This window comes from Ursus arctos, unplaced genomic scaffold (genome assembly GCF_023065955.2).
Source record: "Ursus arctos isolate Adak ecotype North America unplaced genomic scaffold, UrsArc2.0 scaffold_20, whole genome shotgun sequence".
Taxonomy (NCBI): Eukaryota; Metazoa; Chordata; class Mammalia; order Carnivora; family Ursidae; genus Ursus; species Ursus arctos.
Window position 1 is genome coordinate 13810764 of NW_026622875.1, and position 11535 is coordinate 13822298.

Here is an 11535-nt window from a genome sequence, read left to right on the forward strand (position 1 = left end):
TTAAATGAAATGGAGAAATTGCCAAGATACACAAAATATGGAAACTGACATAAAATGAAATGGAAAATGTGAGTTGGTCTATAATAATAATAACAGATCTAATTTTTAAATTTCCACAAAGAAAATCTCAGGCCAGAGAAAAGATAGTGTCACTGGTAAATTTTACCAAATAGTCAAAGAAGAATTAATATGAATTCTTCACAAGTTCCAGAAAATAGAAGAGGAATAGACACTTCCTAATCCATTTATGAGACCAGTATTACCCTAATAGCAACCAGACAAAAATTGCACAAGAAACTAAAGATCTGTATTCCTTGTGAACAGAGATGTAAAAATTCTCAACAAATGCTAGCAAATCAAATCCAGCAACATATAAAAAAGATTATACACCATAACCAAGTGAAATTTATCCCAGAAATATAAGGCTGGTTTAGCAACTGAAAATTAATTAACGTAACAGACAATCATACAGTGTAAAGGGGAGAAAATACGATCATTTCACTAGATGCAGAAAAAGCAGGGAACTTCCTCGCCCTGACACAGGACATCTCTGGACACTTCACAGCCGGCATCAGGCTTAAAGGTGAAAGACTGCATACTTTCCACCAAGATCAGAAAAAGCAAGGGTGTCTGCTCTAGTTACTTCAAATTATCATTGTACTAGAGGTTCGGGTCAGGGCAAGAAAAAGAAATAGAAAGCATCCAGATCAAAAAAGAAAAAAGTAAAACTTTCTCTATTTGCAGATGGAATGATCTTATATGTAGAAAACCCTAAGTAATCCACACATACACATAAGTATTAGAACGAATAAACAAATTCAGCAAAGTTACAGAACACAGGATTAACATACAAAAATAAACTTTCTACATACTAGCAATGAACATTCTGAAATGAAATTAAGAAAACAGTTCCATTTATATCATCAGAAAAATAAATACCTCGTTATAATTTTAACAAAAGAAGCCAAGCCAAAACTTACACACTGAAATTTACAAAACATCATTTAAAGAAATTAAAACGTACGTAAATGGAATAACACCCATGTTCATGGATCGGGAGACTTAATATTGTTAGAATGGAAATACTCTCCAAAATGATCTACAGATTGACATAATTTCTACCCAAATCCTGGCTTTTTTAAAGAAATTAACAAGTTAATTACCTAAAATTCATGTGGAAATGCAAGGGACCCAAAATACCCCAAATAATTTTGAAAAGGCAGAAGAAAGTTGAAGGACTCATGCACTCCTATTTTATAACTCACTGCAGGGTCACCTGAGTGGCTCAGTCAGTTAAGTGTCCAACTCTTGATTTCAACTCAGGTCATGATCTCAGGGTCGTGAGATCAAGCCCTGCATTAAGCCCTGCATCAGGCTCCACATTCAGTGGGGAGTCTGCTGGAGATTCTCTCTCTCTCTCTCTCCCTCTGCCCCTCTCCTCACTCTCTCCCTCTCAAAATAAAAAAATTAATCTTAAAAAAAGAAAAAAACCTTACTACAAAACTACAGTGATTAAGACAGTGTCATCCTGGCATAAGGCTAGACATATAGATCAATTGAACAGAACTGAGAATCCATATATAAATTCTCACATAAATAGTCAATTGATTTTTTTGACAAGGTGACAGCACAATTCACCAAAGAAACAATAGTCTTTTCAACAAATGGTCTGGGATAACTGGATATTCACATGCAAATATCAAAATTGGGCCCCCCTCCCCATACCATATACAAAAATTAATACAAAATGGATCGGAGACCTAACTGTAAGAACTTAAACTATAAAACCATTAAAAGAAAACATAAGCATAAATCTCAATGACCTTGAATTAGGCAATGGTTCCTCAGATATGACCCCAAAAGAAAAAGACACCAATTCATCAATATTAAAACATTTTGTGCTTCAAAAGACACAAGAAAATAAAAAGACAACCTCTAGAATGGGAGAAAATACTCGCGAATCATATATCTAATAAAAATCTAGTATGTAGAATATATAAAGAACTCTTACAACTCATAAATAAGACAAATACCCCAATTAAAAATGGACGAAAGATCTGAATAGACATTTCTCAAGGAAGATATACAAATGGCCAATAACAAATGAAAAGATCAACATCACCTGCTATCAAGACAAAAATGCAAATAAAACCCACAATGAAATACCACATCATAACCACAAGGATGGCTATAATCAAAAAGTGAGATAAGATAACAAGCGCTGGCCAAGGATGTAGAGAAAATATAATACTCATACAATGCTGGTGGGAATGTAAAATGGTATAGCCACTTTGGAAAACAGTCTGTTCATTCCTCAAAATGCTAAACATGAAGTTACCAAATGATCTGGTAACTGCACTCCTAGGTATATACCCAAGAGAATCGAAAACGTATTTCCATAGAAAAACGTTCACGCAAATGTTTACGGCAGCATTACCCTTACCAGGCAAAAGAAACAACCCAAAATACCCATCGACTGACGCACTAGAATGTGGTATATTCATAGAAGGGCATATTATTCAGCAATAAGAAGTCCTGACCACATGCTACAACATGGATGAACCTCGAAAATATTATGCTAAGTGAAAAAAACTAGTCACACAAGACCACATATTATATGATGACTTCATTTATATGAATTGTCCAGAATTAGCATATCTATAGAGACGGAACATAGATTAAGGTTGCCTAGGGCTAGAGGATGCCAGAATTCCGAGACGATAGCTAACAGGCATAGGCTTTCTCTTTGAGGTGATGACAATACTCTGACTGTAATTGCAGGGTTTGTTTTAGGGAGGGCAAAAATTATCTAAAATTAGGTTGTAGTGATAGTTGCACAAGGCTGTAAATATACTAAACCTCAACTGTATAGTTTAAATGAATGAATTGTATGGCATGTGAATTATATTTCAATAAAACTTTAAAAAGTTGGGGCCCCTGGGTGGCTCAGTTGGTTAATCGACTGCCTTCGGCTCAGGTCATGATCCTGGAGTCCCAGGATCGAGGCCCACATCAGGCTCCCTGCTCAGCGAGGAGTCTGCTTCTCCCTCTGACCCTCGCCTCTCTTATGCTCTTTCTCTCTCTCTCAAATAAATAAATAAATAAATAATCTTTTTTAAAAAACTTGAAAAATTTTTGGAACATTTTTCACCATTATTTTTCAAATATTTTCTTCTCCCTGTCCCCTTTGAGATTCAAAAATCATTAAAAAAATTATTTAAAAAATATATCTCATAATATTGTCCCATAGGTCACTGATGCTCTGTAAATTTTTTCAGTCTTTGGTCTCTTCCTTCAGTTTAGTTCCTTTTGCCATGTCTTCATGTTCTCCAATCTTTTCATCAGTGTTTAATCTTCTTATAAGCTCCTTCAGTGAATTATTCATACAAGATATTGCATTGTTTCACTGCTAGAAATTCCATTTGGTTCTTTTTTTATACATCCAATTTCTCTCATTATTGTATTCATGTTTTTAAATATGAACATATGTATACAAATATTAAAATCTTTTTTCCTAATTCCATCATTTTGGTCATTTCTGGGTGGTTTCTCTTTATTGGTTTTTCAACTGGCTACGACTCACATTTTCCTGCTTCTTCCCATGTGTGGTAATTTCTTATTAAAGTGTTAAATTTCGTTGTTTCTTTTACAGGGTGTAAGAGTGTTCTCTGAGGCAGTTAGTTTAATTTTGAATCATGTTGAGCCTTTCAAGGCTTGTTATTAAGCTCAAGGCTTGTTATTAAGCTCATAGGTGTGAGTTGAGGGCAGTCTTTACTCTGGGCTAGTTTAGCCCTACTGCCAAGGTGTGAGCCTTCCAGAGTCTCTATTGAATGCCCTATATGTATAACTCCATTCTGGCAGCTCAGAACATGAATGTTTCCCAGTCCTTTTGAGCTCTTGTAATTGTTCAGCCTACAACTCCCCGTTCTTTTTGCAGCCTCCTGGCATTTCAGCAATACTCAAGGAAACTCCTACAGAGACTTCTGGGGGGGGGGTTTCTTCACAAAGCTCCCACTCTGTGGTTTCTGCCCTAAAATTCTGGCCACCACCTTGAACTCCAATCTGCATCCTCAGCTTGGTAAAATTACTGTGTTCTGCTTGGGATCTCTGAACCTTGGTCTGAAAAGTGCCCCTGTTATGGACTGAATTGTGTTCCCTCCAATATGTTGAAGCCCTAACCCTCCATGTGACTGTATTTAGAGACAGGGCCTTTAGTAAGGTAATTAAAGTAAATAAGCTCATAAGAATGGGGCCCTAATCCTATAGGACTGGTGTCCTTATAAGAAGAGACACCAGGGTTCTCCTCTCTCCCTCTCCATGTGGGCACAGACGAAAATTCATGTCAGGACACAGTGAGAAGACAGTCATCCACAAGCCAGAAGGGGGGCCTCACCAGGAACCAAGCCTGATCTCACCCCGACTTTGGCCTTCTACTTTTCAGAACTGTGAGAACATAAATTTCTGTTGGTTAAGCCACCCCGCAGTGGTGTTTTGTTACAGCACCCTGAGCCAACACAGCCTCCAAGAGAAAGCCTGGACCACTATATGTGGTTCCTTGCTATTTTCCTCTTAGGGATCAAGGTCCTTCACTGCCTGCTGCCCAGTTCCTGAAAATAGCCATTTCACATATTTCATCTACTTCTAGTTCATTCAGGAAGGCTAGTTCAGTCCCAGCTAATCCATCATGGCCAGAAGGATGAGTCTCTTTGCAACATGTTTTGTATCTTTTAACTGAATGATTTTCAGAAATTACTGAAAAGAGGAAAACATGGAGAGTCACAACCCCACCATGAGGTACACTTGAGAAATCTTCAGTCACCACCCACTATTCTCTAGGAAAAAAACAAGTACATTATGCCATGTTGATTGGGGTGGGAGTGAGGATCCTGTATACGTCAGGCAGCCCAGCACAGTCCCAGCAAGATTTCAGATTTCAGCTTGATAACACTTCCACTCCTATTCATACTTGTACTGACATGGTGTTCTCATTCAGTCCAAGAGAGTAATCAATTTACTTTCCATCATACAATTTTCCTTGGAATTAATACACAAAATTAATCCCCAGGTGAATGTCTAGGCTCAGTGTCCTTCCTCAAATCAGTACTCGAAGGACATGTATTGTCCCTGGAGATTAAAGCCAAGATTATATCCTGGGCTGGGCCACAAAGAGCAAGGATGACTTCTCAGAAAAACAAGAACAATCACACTAAACCACAGGCACTTTAATTACAGTGAATTTCATGCTCTCGGGGCAAGAAGGGAAGCTCCTAAGCCGAGGAGCAGAAAATAGATACCAAGAGGAATGTAAATGATGCCCAAGGGTTAAAAGCGAGATTGTAAACACGAAACTTTAGATTTAAGGAGGAAAATTCTGAGGGAGTCTAGTTTCAGCATGACCCTGAACCCTAAAGTAAGAGAAAACTCTGGAATACAAAGGGACTGTGACCACAAAAGCTGACAGTGATTTTTTAATTGAATAAATCACTGTATATATTTCCAAGGTCAAAGATCTGTAAAAGAGATACTAAAAGAATGCCGGAGTAATGTTTCTGTTAGAGCCTCTGGATATTTCTCTCTGCTGCCTCCTCTCCGTTCTGACTCCCATAGCCTCACTACACGCAGAATCACTTCTTAAAACCCAGATCTGATGGTACTGCTCATCTGCATAAAAACCTTCCGCGGCTATCATCCTTAGAAGGCAGTCCAGTTCCTCAGCTCTTAATGCCCTCAGTCGTCTTTCCCCAGCCTCCCTTCCAGCCTACTTCCCACCGTGTCACCCATCCCTCCTCCCGCGCCCCTCCCCCACATGCTATGCTCCAGCCACCTTCCCCTACAGGAATTACCACAAAGACGCCGTGCCTCTGTGCTTATCTCGAAAACGCTGTTTCTTCTGTGCCTTCCCCTCTCACACCCATTTATTGAAAATTCTTCTTCAGGGGTTTAAATCCAATGCCCCATCCCTCTCTGTTCCTGTAGCCCTCATATGAGGCTTCTTTTACCAGGATTTAACACGTTTTGCTGTGTTTGACATTTTCGTGTGGTTGTCTCTTCTGCTACAAGCCCCCTGAATGCAGAAATTGTGTTACACATCTTCACAACTTTTATCTTCCATGCTACCAAACACATAGGAACCCCTCCAAAAAAAGCTTTTATGAAACTAAATGGAAATGTTATTCTGAAGGTGGAAAATTTCAAGAATAGGGTTGATTTACAAGGGTGGATTTGCTTGGCTCTCGGGGCAGATTCCAAAGCTAGTTCCCCCCCCTCAGTGAACCTAAGGATATGTAGAAGCCCAGAGGATTAAAATACAGGTTATTTTATTTGTCGGAAAACATTTCTGGACCCCAGTGGTCCAGAATGTTATCACTTCTTCCATTCAACTCATTAATACAAAAGCTGGGGGGGGGGGCCTCTACACCAAAGTCAGTCTTTTTTCCCCCTTAAGTTATATATTTCAAATAAATAAATAAAATCTTTTTTTTAAGTTATATTTCAAAGCTGCTTCTGATCACAGCTTCACTTTCCCACACGTTCCAAGGAAACAAGAACTTCCCTAGAAAGCACTGTGAAACCTCTTCTTTCTGTACCCCCTTCTGTCCTCTGAGGTGGCCCACTACCAACTTTAAGCCCTCAAAGTTCTCTGGCATCTTCCCCGATTCAAAAAGAAAAAGGATTTCATCAGAGCCATTTCTCTTTGTTGGCTTGTTACATTTCATAGTCTTTCTCATGAAAATGTTTGTCACCTTCAGTTTAGCCTTTATTTTTCATTATTGGAATGAAAGACTTCCTCTGCTGAGGTAATTTTAAACATAAGCACAGAAAAACTTCTCAAAGACGCAAAGGAGACGCTTTGAAAGCACACTAGGCCCCTCTGATAGCAAATCCCTTTCAGGCTTGGCTGGAAGAGAAGGGCTGCCCTCTCCCACCCCAAGGGGCAAATGCGGCTAAGGCATCTCCCCGCCTGGGTTCCAACTAGAAGCTGTGGTGGTGAGGCTCCATTCCAGGACCCCAAGAGGCACTCTGCACAAGCATGTCTCCAAGCATGTGTCCCCTGACTGATCTTTTTCTTCTCCTTTCCCAGCACCCTCCTCCAACTCTCTTAACCTTAACCCAGAGTTCTCAACACCAGCCCTACTGACGCTTTCGACCAGATTATTCGTTGTGGTGAGAAGTTGTCTTGGACGTTGTAGGTTCTTTTGCAGCATCTCTGGCTCTACTCAGCTGCCAGGAACAATGCACCCCTGCCTCCTAGTCATGACAGTCAAAAGTATCTCATCACCCATGTCCCCTAGACAGTAAAATTCCCAGTTGAGAACCAATGCCTTAACAAAACCCATTTCTCCATCTACCCATTGGCTCATAGGCAGCGTTTATCGCACCAGCTTTTTTGCCTTCCTTAAGACTTTCAGGGGCTTATGTTCTCAGCATATTTGTCATTACTTTAATCTGTACAGTATTTAATTAGCTTTCTGGTATTATAATTCTCTTTATGTAACATTCTAGAACTCATAGTTGTCCTCCTATATGATCTTCCCACATGCATCTTCTGGAAACGAAATTTCCTGGAACATATTCCTTCAGTCACTAGAGTAATTCTTAAGCACGGCGCTTTACTGCAGATTATACAGAAAGTTCATATAAGTTTAAAGGAAGTGAGTCTATAATGTAGGTCACTTTGTTTCCCAGGATGATGTGTACACACAAGCACACTCCCCCAACACCCCAAGAGAAGTAATATGCAACGGAACAGAAGTTACACATAGCCTCAGGAGAAACACAATTTTGTAACTGTACGAATTTTGCTTGAAGCTTCAGAAAGAATAAAACAAATTTTTTTCTGTTTAAACCAGTATGAACAATTTGGAATGAAATGAATTTTTTTCACATGAATTTTAAACTAAAATATGTCAGCAAAGTTTTTTTGCAATGGGTCACATCGAGCCTCGGTCCTAGGCAGACCTGTGCTTCAGGAGACACACTGAGACACCCTAGTTTAGTGGCACGAAGAATCTTCCTTGAATTAAAAATTCAAGAACCTAAAGAGAACACATGATCCAAACTCCAGCTCAGAGGCAGGTGCGGTGTTTTTAAACTCATCTTATGGATGAGGTAACTTTCTTGCCGACAACTAAATGGAAATCTCTCCACAGGCTTTGCAATTATCACATAAGCGGCGAAGAGGATAAGTGGTCAGGAAAACCGCAATTCATAAATTCGATTTGAGGGAAGGGTCTTTCCAGGTGGGGAAATAGGCTGAGTCAATCTGTAGCTTGCATTTGCTTGTGTTAGGGTAAGAATTTGTCATGTCAACTTGCCTTCTCTCCTGGTGTCTCCTGCACTCCCTTGCCTTTTTTTAGTTGATTTGGAAAATTCCAGTCCATCTTAGCTAAAGTAAAAGTAAAATAAACAGTTGTGAAGTGAAACTGAGATTAAAATTTTAAGTCTGCTGTTACTGTCTCTTCTCTTCCTACCCAGAATAATTTCTAATGAAGCCCTCTTTGCTGTCACTCCTTCTTCCCCAAGCCGCACCAAGGATGCAGTTGTTTTTCTTTCAGTTTTAGCACTGCCACAAACTACAGAATCATGGCAAGATACTTAATCTCTCTTGCCCTTTCCTTCAAGTATTGAAGTAGATCTCAAAATCTTTCACACCACCAAATTTCTATATATCTGTATGTTATAAAATTTTACTCGGACAATCACATTAATAGGTAACCTATTGTTTAAACATATATTTTAATACCTTAAAAAAAGCGTCTCACCTCTAGATTCCATCTAGATTCCACCTCTAGAAAATGTCGTCAGCACACTTACCTGCAAACAGATGTGCTCCTAGCAACTCAACAGTAACAATAAACAAAGGAGCAGTAACTGTTTTTTCTCTAGTAGGACTTGCTAGTACACAAAGTAAATGAGCATAGCCAGTGGCCCGAGGGAATTTGGGAACCCACTGCCCAGGTTTTAATACCTGTATTAACCAGGCCAAGTGACCCAATGCTGGCTCTATCCATTCCAGATTAATTCCCAAATAGCAAAGCACTTAATCTGAGCAGTTTATAAACCCACAAAGCCTAAGTGGAGGGAGTGAAGTCATTAGAGGAAAGGAAGGGTCAACAGAGCACAGTATTTTTAGAGTGGCTATCAAGTGGGAAATAGGATTCAAAGATAGGAACGTGACCCAAGTTGCACCAGAATTTTCTGAGACCTCCTCCACGCGCTTTCCTCCCCATCCTCCCCAGCCCCACAGAGTCTTCTCCCACTTTGGTGAAGGCTCAGGGAGAAGTAAGACCAACTTAGATGGAAAGTTCTGACAATCACATTTGAATCCCTGAGGACAACTCTACACCGGATTTTTCAGTTACATGAACCAATAAATCCTTTGCTTTGGGGGGGAGGACTGAATTAATAAATTGAGATTGGGTTTCCCTACTATTTTATGGGTTCTATTACGGTTACTACAACGAAACTAAAAGTATGCATTTTCTCTACTCAGAATTGTAAGCATTTAAATAGATCTGTTTTGCGAGGCCTGGGTGCTCAGCTGGTGAAGTGTCTGCCTTCAGTTTGGGTCATGATCCCAGGGCCCAGGGATCGAGCCCAACAGTGGGCTCTCTGCTCGGCAGGCAGCCTGCTTCTCCCTTTCCCTCTACCTGCTGCTCCCCCTGCTTGCGCTATCAAATAAATAAAATCTTTAAAAAAAAATAAAAATAGATTTGTTTTAGATAAAGATCAAGATTGGTTGTGACTATTAAACATAAGCATAATGTAGCCTCTGGGAAAATCTAGCAATTGAAAGCAATTTTATATCCAAAGATTTAACATTTCCTTTTAATGTCATCTAAAAAGTTTCAAAATACAAACTCAACAAAGTATAACTAACAAATAGGCTGCACTGATAAAACAGACTACTTGGGACAATGAAGTCCTCAATGTTTTCTAGAAACAAAATCTCCCTCTCATCTCGCTGTTTCTCTCCTGAGCTCCCATTTTACTGAATTCTTATTAAGTCATTCTTTTTTTTTTTTTTTTTAAGATTTTATTTATTTGAGAGAGAGCGTGCACACAAGCTGGGGGAGAGGCAGAGGGAGAGGGAGAAGCAGGCTCCCTGCTGAGAGAGAGCCCATGTGGGGTTCTCCCAGGACCCTGAGATCATGACCTGAGCCAAAGGCAGACAATCAACTGAGTCACCCAGGTGCCCCTCTTATTAAGTCATTCTATAAATGTGAAGCAAACAGACAAAATTTTCTTCTGTTCCATGAATTACGTTTTCTTCCGGGATGAGTCGTTTGCATTCTGCTCTAGGTACAGCGACCTCAGGACCAGACTGATGGCGCCATTACCCGGAAGCTTGTTTGAAATGCAAATTATTTGGTCCCATCTCAGACCAGCTGAATCAGAATCTCCATGGATGGAATCCTGGATTTTGTCCCAATGATTCTTAGGCACATGCAAGTCTTTGAACTAATTCTGCTGCATATTTACATAGTTATGTTTATTTTATTTTGCTCAAGCTTAACATAGGCAACAGAAGTCATTCCATAAGCTTTGATGGAGTGGGTGACTTAACACTCTTCCCACTCTGAGACCAGTTTATATTATTCTTTAAGATACAGTTCAGAGCCGAGTCTAGATCTATTTGCTTTTCTGAAGCCTAGGGAAAAAGAGCCAAGGACTGTGAAGGGAAAGCCTCATCTGGATTCTTAAAAAATATCTGAACTTTGTTTTCTCTTCTGAGATTAAGTTGTTTCTATTTGTCGAGACGGAAGGTCCTCATACTATTTTTCCTCCAGATTTGGGAATGTCAGTATCACTTTCTCAGGAATTCTGGAGGTTGGGGGGTAATGATGGACAATGAAGTAAACTGCTGCTCTCTGCTCCAACCCAGCACAGAATTACACCACAGAGCTGTTGTTACTTCGGCAACACTGAAACACAAGTGGACCATAAGGCTTGAGAAGTGGCTTAAGGTCCAAGAACAAGCAGTAAGACTTGAGTGCCAGACGGAGATGGAGGAGTGAAGTGTTAGCACTGGTTGGGTTAAGGAGTTATTAGAAAGTGAAAATACTATTTGATACCAATGATTTTTACAAAACAAAACTTCCTACAGTTATCATGTGAAATGCTCGAGCATAGATTTAATTCCACAAAAGAGGGGTTCCTTTTATATCAGCTTAATGGAAGTTTATTTTCACAATGCTATGGTAGTAAGCCCCTAAACTTTATAATCCCTCACGTTTCTCTCAAGAGATACTTTTTAAAGCCTTAGTGTTGAATATCATCAAATCATGCTTAAAAATTCTGCAGGCTGGTTTTAAAATCTAATTAAAATTATGACAATGATAAAATGCCAACCAATCAAGGTCCCAAACTAACAACATTCAAAATAAGAAGGAATTATTATTGGAATCCTGTTGTATTTTGACAATGGTAAAGGCTGACCAACTGCTGTCATTAATGTTAATGCCATAAGAAATGTATTTATATTCTGAAAGCGTATTTGTCTTGCACATCTCGACACTGAGGTATAAAGCCATG